The following is a 12,079-nucleotide window of genomic DNA, read 5'->3' as shown; positions in this document are numbered from 1 at the left end:
AATAACCTAAACTTCCACCGGAAGTTAGGAACAGAGGATTAAATAAAGCTCGTGTAAGGAAGGAAATAATTCAGAACAAAAGTCAGTGAAACAAAACAGAATCAAAAGAAGGGATTTCCCTGGTGGTCCAGTGGTTAAGAATCCACCTTGCAATGCAGGGGACGCCAGTTCCATCCCTTGTCTGGGAACTAAGATCCTACATGCCGTGGGGCAACTAAGCCCGTGTGCACAACCAGAGAGCCCATGTGCCGCAACTACAGAGTCCATGTGCTCTGGAGCCCATGCGCCACAACTAGAGAGAAGCCTGCACATGCACCACAATGAAGTGAAGAGCCCATGTGCCACAATGAAAGATCCTGCGTGCTGCAACTAAGACCCGATGCAGCCAAAAAATAAATATTTTTAAAAAATAAAGGCAAATCAATGAAACCAAATAATAGTTCTCTGAAAAGATTTTAAATATTGTCTTTTGCTATACTAACCAAGAAAAGAAGATACAAATTACCAAAATTGAGACTGAAAAGGGGACATGATTATAAACCCACATAAATTAAAAGAATTGGAATATTATGAACTTCTTTAAGTTCATAATAGACATTAGATAACTTAGATATCAGAAAAGACAACTTAGATGAAATAGAGAGATTCTTAGGAAAACACAAATTACCAAAACTAAGAAGAAATAGTAACTCTGAAAATATATATATTTAAGAAATTGAATTAGTACTTAAATATCTTTCAGCAAAGAAAAGCTCCAGTTCAGATGACATTACTGATGAACTCTGCCAAACACTTAGAGAAGAATTAATACCAATTCTTCACAAACTTTTCCCCAAAACTAGAAGGGGACACTTCACAATTTATTCTTTGAGGCCATTGCTACCCTAATAACAAAAACAGACATACATTACTGAAAAAGAAAACTATAGACCAACATCTCAAATACAAATGCAAAAATCCTCAACAAATGCTAGCAAACCAAAGCCTGCAATATATATAAAGTATTAAACACCAAAAACAAGTGAGATTTATTGCAAGAATGCAAGGTTGGTTTTAACATCCCAAAATCAATTCTTATAGTGCTCCATGTTAATAGAATACAGGACAATAACACATGATCAGTAGATGCAGAAAAGGCATTTGGCAAAAGTCAGCATAACTCGATGATAAAAAATCACTCCAACAAACTAGGAATAAAAGGGAACTTCCTCTGTGGTAAAGGACATTTTAGAAAAACTATCATCATACTTAATGAGAGACTGAATGATTTCTCCCTAAGATCATGAGAAAGACAAGAATGTCTGTTCTCCCCACTTCTGTTCAATACTGTACTGGAGGTTGTAGCCAGGACAGTTAGCAAGAGAAGGAAGTAAAAGACATCCAGACTGGACACGAAGGAGAAAACCATCTCTATTTGCAGATGTCATGGTCTTGTATATAGAAAATCCTAAGGAATATACTAAAAAAACTATTAGAACTTAATAATCAAGTTCAACAGGACTACAGGATACAAGACCAGTATTCAGAAATCATTTGTATTTCTATTCACTTGCAATGAACAAACCAAAAATGAAGTTAAGAACATAATTGCATTTATAGTAGCATTGAAAAGAGTAAAATACTAAGGAATAATTTTTTTTAATTTTATTTATTTTTGGCTGCGTTGGGTCTTTGTTGCCACATGTGGGCTTTCTCTAGTTGCGGCGAGCAGGCTTCTCATTGCAGTGGCTTCTTGTTGCACAGCACAGACTAGGCGCGCAGGCTTTAGTAGTTGTTGCGCGTGGGCTTCAGTAGTTGTAGCTCACAGGCTCTAGAGTACAGGCTCAGTAGTTGTGGTGCACGAGCTTAGTTGCTCCGCAGCTAGGAATAAATTTAACCAAAAAAGTGCAAATTATATTGTATTAACCTGCTAGGAGTAGTGTAACAAAGTACCACAAACTGGGTGGATTAAAAAACAAAATTTATTGTCTTATAGTTCTGGTGGCTAGAAGTCCAAAATCAGGGTTTCAGCAGGGTTGGTTCCTTCTCAGGGCTGTGACGGAGAATGTATTCCATGCCCCTCTCCTAACTTGTGGTGGTTTGCTAGTAACCTTTGGCCTTCCTGACTTCTGCTGCAGCACCCTGATCTCATGGTGTTCTCCCTGTGAGTGTGTGTCTGTCTCTGTGTCCAAATTTTCTTTTTTTATAAAGATACCAGTCATACTGAATGAGTGTCCACCCTAATGATCTCATCTTAACTCATCTCCATTTCCAAATAAGATCGTATTTCCAGGTACTGCGGGGTAGGATTTCAACATCCTTTGCAGGGGACACAATTCAACCCATAACACTTAACACTCTGAAAGTACAAAACATAGAAGTTAAGGAAGACTTAGATATATGGAAAGACATTCCATGTTCATGGGTCAGAAGAGTTAGTATTTTTGAGATGGCAATACTACGTAAATTGATCTACAAATTCAGTCAATCCTTATCAAAATCTCAACTGGCTTCTACACAAAGATTGACAGACTGGTCCAAAATTCATATGGAAGTACAAGGGACCCAAAATAGCCAAAACAATCTTTAAAAAGAACAGTGTTGAGGAGACTCGTATCCTGACTTCGAAACTTACTGCAAAGCTATAGTAATCAAGCAGTATATTACTGGCAAAAGGGTAGGCATGTTGACTGAGATGTATATATATATTGGTTCCTGCCCCCAGTTCCTGGCACAGAGCTCCTAAAATCCTTGTAATTTTCTTTATGATAAGAGCCTAGGAACATCTTTTGTTCTAATATTTGGTCTTTGACCCCAGTTCCTGACAAAGGGCTCCTGAAACTCTTGGTTGATAGGAGTGTCTTTTGTTCTAATGAGGCAACTCTGGGTGCGCTCCTGGATGAGAGCTGGTTGCCAGAGAGACCAAGCCATGATTAGAAGCTTGGAATTTTCAGCTCCATCCACCATTCTCTTGAGAAGGGAGAAAGGCTAAAAATGCATTTAACGCCTACATGACGAAGCTCCCATAAAATCCCAATAGTATGGGGTTCAGAGAGCTTCCAGGTTGTGGAACACAACCATCCAGAAGGGTGATGCACCCCAACTCCACAGAGACAGAAGCTCCTACACTCGGGACCCTCTCATACCTGGCCCCATGTATCTCTTCATCTGGCTGTTCATCCTTATCATCTGTACTCTTTACCATGTTGTTTAATGAACTGGTAAACATGAGTAAGTGTTTCCCTGAGTTCTGTGAGCCAATCTAATGAATTAATCGAACCTGAGGAGGGGATTGTTGGAACCTCCGATCCAGGTGATAACCTGAGCTTGAGACTGGTGTCTGAAGTTGGGGTGGGAGGTGCAGCCTGGAGCCCTTACCTGTGGGATCTGATGCTGTCTATGGGTAGATAGTGTCAGAACTTAATTAATTTGTGGAATACCCAGCTGGTGTTGGAGATTTGCTTGTTGTTGTGGAGAAAAAAACCCACACTTTTGGTGACCCGAAGTATCAGAAGTGAAGTGTTCTGTGTGAATAGTAAAGGAGACTCACAGGAGAGAAACACAGTAGGGAAGAACTGAGTTTTTCCCTACATAGGAAGGAAAAACTGAGATATTCCACTATATAAACCAATGGAATACGATTGAGAGTCCGGAAATAAACTCACACATATGTGGTCAACTGTTTTTTGACAAGGTTGCGAAAACAAGGATGCAAAAGAATAGATTTGGACCCCCTATTATATACAAAAATTAACTGAAAATGGATTAAAGACCTAAATATTAGCTAAAACTATAAAACTCTTAGAAGAAAATAGGCATAAAATCATTGTGACCTTGGATTAAGCAATAGTTTCTTAACATATGGTACCAGAAGCACAGGTAACAAAAGAAAAAACGAATACAGCAGGTGCTTCCAAAGACACTGTCAAGAAAGTGAACAGCAACCTACAGAATTGGAGAAACTACAGGCAGACCTCATTTCATCGCACATTGCTTTATTGAGCTTCGCAGGTACTGCATTTTTTAAAATTGAGGGTTTGTTGCAACCCTGTCAGAAAGTCTGTCGGCACCATTTTGCCAATAGCATTTGCTCACTTCAGTTCTCTGTGTCACATTTTGTAATTCTTGAAATATTTCGGACTTCTTCATCATTATATTTGTTATGACGATCTGTGATGTTTGATGTTACTATTGCCAAAAGATTATTACACACTGAAGGCTCAGATGATGGTTGGCATTTTTTAGCAATAAAGTATTTTTTAACTAGGGTATGAACATTGTTTTTAAAGACATAATGCTATTGCACACTTAACAGACTACAGTAAACATAACTTTCATCTGCCCCGGGAAACCAAAACATTTGTGTGACTTGCTTTCTTGCAGTGTTTGCTTTACTTTGGTGGTCTGGACCTGAACCTGCAATATCTCCAAGGTATACCTGTATTAGTAAATTATATTTGAAAACAGGTTTCTATCTAGAATATATAAAGCATTCCTACAACTCAGTAATAAAAAGACAACGCACATAAAAAATGGGCAGAGGATCCCAATAGATATTTCTCCAAGGGATACACAAATGTCAATAAGCATATGAAAATATGCTCCACATCATCAGCGATCAGGGAAATGCAAATCAAAGCCACAGTGCCACTTCATACCCACTAGGATGGCCATAATCAAAATGATAGATAATAGCAAGTGGTGGTGAAGATGTGGAGAAACTGGAAACCTTATATACTGCTGCTGGGGATGTAAAATGGTGCCGCCACTTTGCTGCTTCATGTGAACTATGGAAACTAGGCCAGTGAATCCAGAGTGCTTCTCAAGTTAAGAAATTTAGAATATCCAGGATGTTTCCGTAAGTCATACTGAATGTTCTTGTTGGCAAATTATTCTATGATATAATGCTCTGAGAAGGGAATTCTAAGCTTATTTGGAAAATAAAAGTCGGGAAATGTTTATCTGTTAACCATATTCTAATCCTGATTAATTAAAATGTTTACTTTCATGATATTGTTTAAAGGTTCAGCTTAATTTTCAGAAAATGAGAAGTGAAGATACTATTCACTGACATTTTGCCCTTTAAAAAAACTTTTTAATACAAGATTAGCAAGATATTAGAGCTGTGGTAATTGGATGTCTTTCGGGGAAATAAACCGTTAAAGTTTATGAGTCACGTTAACAGAAAGCCCTGTCAGTTCCACCATTTCCCTTTATCAGTTCATTCTACAATAAACATAAAATCCTCTGCCTAGAGTTCAGAGCACAGCAAGGGAAAGAGGAAAAAGCCAAAACAGAAAATCCAGAAAGTAGTAAGTAGGAAATGTTCAGTAACCTTATGATCCTCAAGCTCATGACAAGATGTCCAGTGCTTTAGTGCACTGCTGGGACCAGCAGAATTTGGCTGTGGTGAGACTCCTTCTCAGTGGCTTAGTAACTCATCTGTGGTCTTAAAGATTCAGGGATTCCCCAGATATGTTTTCTGGAAGGCATCTCAAAGCCTTTTTAGTCATTCAAAAAAAAAAAAAGACGAAAGCAAGCAACAGCATCATTAAGGGCTTTGGCCCTTTGTGTGGAAGGAGTCACTTGATCGTTCCTAGGTGCCTGGGCAGCTAGTGGAAGCCTCAAGAAGGAGCACAGTGTGAGACTCAGGCCCAGTCTCTGAGCACAGAGATTGGATGCCACTTGTTGCTAACATAGATTCAAAGAGAAGAGTGCCATTGCAGCAACATGGATGGACCTAGAGATTATCATGCTAAGCAAGTAAGTCAGAAGGAGAAAGGCAAATGCTATATGATATCATTTATATGTGGAATCTAAAATACGACACAAATGAACATATCTATGAAACAGAAACAGACTCACAGAGAACAGAATTGTGGTTGCCAAGGGGGAGAGGGTGTGGGGGAGGGTTAGATTGGGAGTTTGGGATTAGCAGATGCAAACTAGTATATAGAGAACGGATAAACAACAAGGTCCTACTGTATAGCACAGGGAACCATAGTCAATATCCTGTGATAAACCATAATGGAAAAGAATATGAAAAAATATATATGTGTGTAACTGAATCACTTTGCTGCACAACAGAAATTAACACAACACTAAATCAACTACACTTCAATTAAAAAAAAAAAAGTGTCATGCAATGCTTGCTGCTCTGTACCATCCCTGCTTGGAGGAGACCTTGGGAGGAGGCTGTGTGAATGATCACAGACAACAAAACCCTCGTGTGTGTGTAATTCACTTATTTCCTTCCTCTGACCTCCTCATTACTTGACTCTTATTTTTGCTTTTATGGATTCTGTGCTTTTATTTTGAGCTTCTCAAAACCTTTTTGGAAGTTGAAGAATATGTATGTACTTCTTAACACATTGTTGTAATAAAAATATACAAACTGATATACATAAAAACAGGTTCTTCATGATTTATGGAAAGCATTATGCAAATTATATTGCATGTGGGTTTTCTTTCAAAAGAATTCTTTGATTACAGATTTTCAAAGAAAAAATGTCATTGTTTGCAACTTATCCTTCAAAAAGAATATTCTAAATGCCAGATGCTCTTTTGTGGCCAGGAAGATGTATCAAAAACATATCCTTCTGTAGAAACCTCAGCATCCTTCTGTGAATTCTAAAAGTTTGAAAAGTCACATACACAATTCTGTATATGTCAGGATCTGGGTAAAAATAGGGGACAGAGGACTGGGAATTGGGATGATCGCAGAAAGCAATCTGGCATCTACTCAGTTGTGAAGTCACTGGCATCTTTAGAATCCTGTACACAGAACCACTTTTACTGATTTAAAAAAAAAAAAAAAGTAACCATTCTTTGGCCTCCATAGCCAACCTAAAGGAATTTTTCACTTCTCCAGCAGTTGTTTTTACCCAAAGACTAGGAAAAAAACAGCTCTACCCTGTAACCTCTGATAGAAAACTTTAGATGCCAAAATGTTCTCTTATCTTTTATACTCATCTGATGTGTGTGCATGACTCCTGAGTAAAAATACAATTCTTGGTTGGTAGGCTAATTTTTTTTATGAAGTTGGATATATACAGCTGTCTTACTAGTCAGTTCTGGATGACCATCCCACTCAGTCTTTCAAGATGTATTAGAGCTTTATCAGTTACTCAAATCTGGACTAATTAACAACTTGGTCAGGTTCTAGATGAAGTTGATGACCTTGCTACACTGTCAGAATCAGCTAAATTATCATCTGATATCACCTGCACAGAACTTCTTTATGAGTACGTTTTTCAGATAACTGGTGGTATGCTAAAATAAAACATACTTTGGTTTTTATTTTAACCACTTTGGATGAAAAATTTTCAACTTAAATTAGTAAATTTTTTAATATAAAAGTTTCAGGCTTAAAGAATGGTAAATAGAATAACAATGAAAACCCATGTGTCCACCATCTATCCTAGGAAATAAAACATTATAAATAAAATTGAAACTGCTGGTATATTCCTCCCAGATTATATTGTCTCCGTTATAATTCCCATGCATATCTGTAATAGATTAATTTTACTCATTATTGTTGATGGGTTTTATCTGTGTTGGTGTGTGTAGCCCTAGTTCATTCTTTTTTTATATATATATTATTTATTTATTTATTTTTGGCTGTGTTGGGTCTCCATTACCGTGCGGGCTTTTCTCTAGTTGTGGAGAGCCGGGGCTACTCTTCATTGCGTTGTGCAGGCTCCTTGAGGTGGCTTCTCTTGTTGGAGAGCACAGGCTCTAGGCGCGTGGGCTTCAGTAGTTGTGGCACACGGGCTCAGTAGTTGTGGCACATGGGCTCAGTAGTTGTGGGTAGCAGGCTCTAGAATGCAGGCTCAGTAGTTGTGGCACACGGGCTTGTTGCCCCACGGCGTGTCGGATCTTCCTGGACCAGGGCTCAAACCTGTGTCCCCTGCATTGGCAGGCGGATTCTTAACCACTGTGCCATCAGGGAAGTCCTAGTTCATTCTTTTTCATTGTTCTACTTCATCATTTTCTTCTTGGTGGGTATTTAAGTTGCTTTTAACATTTTACTATAATAACACCATGATGGACCTTCCAATAGGTGTATTCTTGTACACATGTATGAGTTTCTCTAGAATAGGTCTTTAGGAGTTCAATTACTGAGTCATAGAGTAGAAATACCTTTCATAGTTATCAAGTTACTTTCTAAAATGTTTATGCAGTTTACAAGCCAGTTGTAGAATGTCTTTCAGTTTGAATTTCTCTGATGTTTCCTCATGATTAGATTCAGGCTGTACATCTTTGGCAGGAGTATCACAGAAGTAATGCTGTACATCCAATGAGGACCTTTATAAAATGGCACATGATTCCAAATTGTCCCATTTCTGATGTTTATTTTGTTCACTCCATTAAAATGATGTCTGCTAAGCTTCTTTATGTAAAGTCATTCTTTTTCTCTTTGTAACTGGTAAATATTTTATGGAAAAGTATTTTGAAACAATGTAAAACATTCCGTTCTCCACATCCACCTCAAGCAATGATGGAATAACTGCATCCAGACTTACCACTACAGCTTAATAACAAAAAATCTGACAGAATATGGGAAACAGTAGTTTCTTGACCTTGGATCCTAGGCCATGTGGATGTTGATCTCTCAGATGAGGTGAGCCCCATGACTGCCTCAGCTTGGTGCCCGGAGAGAGTTTCCAGGCCTTATCACAGGGAAGGGGAATTTATATAAGCTCAGAGGTCTCGGTAAGTGAGGCTGAGGATTTGGGGAGGTCGACATGGCTGGAATTCACAGGACAGAGTGTCAGAGAGCAGAGAGCAGCAGGGAGAGAGCTCTGGAGATCTGCAAAGGATTCTACTCGAGTCTTCAGCACCTTTGTGAGGCTGGGGATAGAACCACCATAATGAACAGAAAGGACAGTTTGTGGAGCTCACAGGGTTGGGAATACAGTAGTCCCCCCTTATCCGCGGTTTTGCTTTCTGTGATTTCATTTACCCACAGTTAACTGTAGTCTGAAAATATGAAATGGAAATTCTAGAAATAATAAGTTTTAAATTGCCTTGCTCTTCTGAGTAGCGTGATGAATCTCACTCCATCCTGCCCAGGAGGTGAGTCATCCCTTTGGCATATCCACACTGTATATGCTACCTGCATATTAGTCACTTAGTAGCCCCTCTTGGTTATTAGATCGACTATCGCAGTATTGCAGTGCTTGTGTTCAGGTAACCCCTATTTTACTTAGTAATGGCCCTATTGACCTTTAAAGAAATTATTGACAGGAGACCTAGGAAAAAACATAGTGTATGTAGGGTTCGGTACTTTCCTTGGTTTCAGGCATCCACTGGGGGTCTTGGCATGTATCTCCCTCAGATAAGGGAGGACTACTGGAGTTCATGTTCCCAACAGCCAGGATGGAGAAATCTCATAATACATGGCATTGGATTGTTCTCAGAAGGTGATCACCTCAGTGATGGAACTGAATTTGAATTAGCCTTGGACTACAGGCTGCTCTGGTCCTAACCTAACGAAGCTCAAAAGCAAGCCCCAAAGGATCAAACTGTTTCCAAGTAACTTAACCATGTCCCAGAACAAAGTGTAAAACATTTTAAAGGAATACCACCCCCCCACCAAAAAAATCCAGCACCCAACAATGTAAATGTTTCAGCATCGAACCAATAATTAGGGGATGCAAAGTAGGAAAATATGACCCTTAATGAGGAGAAAATGCATTCAAAAACTGACAAGAAATGGCACAGGTGGTGGAATTAAAGAAACATGGACATTAAAACAGCACTTACAAGTGTACATCATATATCCCAGAAGGTAGAGGAGAGCATGATGCAGAGTGACGTGGAAAATCTTTAAAAAAAAAAAAAAAAAAAATCTACGGATGGAAACTATCTCATGTCTCATCAAATTTTCAATTTATTCATTTATTTATATCAGTTTGGACTCTTGGTTTCCTATTTTATTCAATGGATTATACATTGTTACTAGTACTATTTATTTTGATATTCAAGTTGAACCTGACTTGGCCAGTGGGAGCCCATTCAGGTTGTCATCTGTGTGCTTTTGACATGTCCCAAACATTTTTTGAGAGCTTTTTAACTTTCAGATGCACAAAATGTTCCAGCCCTGGAATCAGGCATTTTCCAAAGAGCCCTGGTTCCTTTTAATGAAGAACGGTATCAGAGAGAGCAGCATGTGTCGAGGCTGAGGCACGAGCGTGTTTGGCACATCCCAGCAGCAACAAGGAGGCCTCTGGCTGGAGTGAGCAGGGAGCACGGTGGTGGGGTCAGATGACGGAGGGCTTCACGGGCGTTAGAAGAGCTTTAGCTTCGAAGGCTTTGGTGCATACACGTAAGGTGAGCCGATGTATGTTATAAAATGGTTGCTGTGGCTGCCATATGGAGAACAGACTGAAGGGAAGAAGGGTGGGAGCAGGAGAGACCAGGGAGGAGACCTGACGGGCCAGTCAGCAGGTGGCAGAGGTGAGAGAGCCAACAACTTTGCGATGGATTATATGAGGCGCTTGAGAGAAAGGAGGAAGGTGAGCATGTTCCCTGGTATTGTCCTGAACAGCTGGATAGAATTGCCATTCTACTGAGATGTGAAAGACTTCAGAGGGAAGAAGACTAGGGAGAAAAATTAGGTTGGTGGTTTTTTAACTTTATAGATATTGATGTATAACGCACAGAAGAGTACACAGATTGTACGTGTACAGCATGATGGGTTTTTACCAAGTGAACCCATCCAGGTAAGCAAGTCCCAGTCTTCCACCACAGAGTAAACAATATCCTAACTTTTAACAGCATCAATTCGTTTTGCTAGTTTTTGAACTTTATATAAATGGAAACATATGGTATATATTCTGTCTGGCTTATTTTGCTCAACCTTCTATTTGAAATATTCATGCTGTTACACATGGTTGCCGTAGAGTTTTCCATTGTCTGATACACCATCATCAATTTATTTGTTCTATAGTCCAGTTTATCAACTTTTTATATCCTGTGTAAGAAACATTTGCCTACCTTAAGGTTATGGAGGTAAAGTCTTGTGTTTTATTCTAAATATTTTCCCTAGATTTTCTGCCTTTTAGTTTTGTATAGTCCACCAAAACTTGATTTTTGTGTATGGTATGTGGAGGTCAAGACTGATTTTTTAAAATACGTATATCCAATCGAACCAGCTCCATTTATTGAAATTTATTCTTTCTCCACTGTACTGTAGTGTCATCTTTGTCATAAATCAGGTGTGTGTGTGTTTCTAGACTTTCTATTGTCTTTGATTCATCTGTTTGTCTAACCTTGCACCAATCCCATTCTGTCTCTATTGTAGCTTTATAATAGAGCTTAATTTCTGGCAGTGGAACTTCTCAAACTTTGTTCTTTTTCTAGACTCCCTTGGATATTCTTGGCTCCTTTGCATTTCCATATAAAATTTAGAATCAGCTTATTTCTACCCACCCTCCTTCAAAAAACCCTTCTGAAGCTTTTATGTAGTTTACACATAATAAAATGTGTAAATTTTAAGGGTACAATTCAATGAGTTTTGTCAAATGTATACACTCACATAATCAACACTCCAGTCAAGATATAGGACCAGTTCCATCACCCTAGGAAGTTCCATCATGTTTCTTTCCAGTAAATCCCCTTTTCTTCCCAGAGGCAACCTCTCTTGATTTCTATCACCATAAATTCATTTTGATTGTTCTCGGACTTTATATAAATGGGATCATAAAGTCTGAATTCTTTTGTGTTTGACGTCTTTTGCTCAACTCATTGTTTCTGATATTGGCTCCCGTTGCTGCCTGTATCCTTCATTCCTTCTTACCGTAGCACAGTGTCCATTGTATGACGATACCACAGTTCCTTATCCAGCCACCTGCTGACAGCCATTTGGGCTTCCCCATTTGGGGGCTCCTATGAATAAAGCAACTATGAACATTCTTGTATGAGTCTCTTTGTGGGCATCTGTTTTCATTTCTCACAGGCAAATACTGAGACATAGGATTGGGTGGCTGTATATTAAGTTTTATGAGAAATTGCTGAACAGTTTTCCAAAATGGTTGTATCATTTTACACTCCTACTAACAAGGTATGAGAGTTCTAGTGGTTCTGTATATGCACC

This window comes from Phocoena phocoena, chromosome 13 (genome assembly GCF_963924675.1).
Source record: "Phocoena phocoena chromosome 13, mPhoPho1.1, whole genome shotgun sequence".
Taxonomy (NCBI): Eukaryota; Metazoa; Chordata; class Mammalia; order Artiodactyla; family Phocoenidae; genus Phocoena; species Phocoena phocoena.
The sequence above is the reverse complement of the archived record's forward strand: the minus strand, read 5'-3'. Positions refer to the sequence as shown.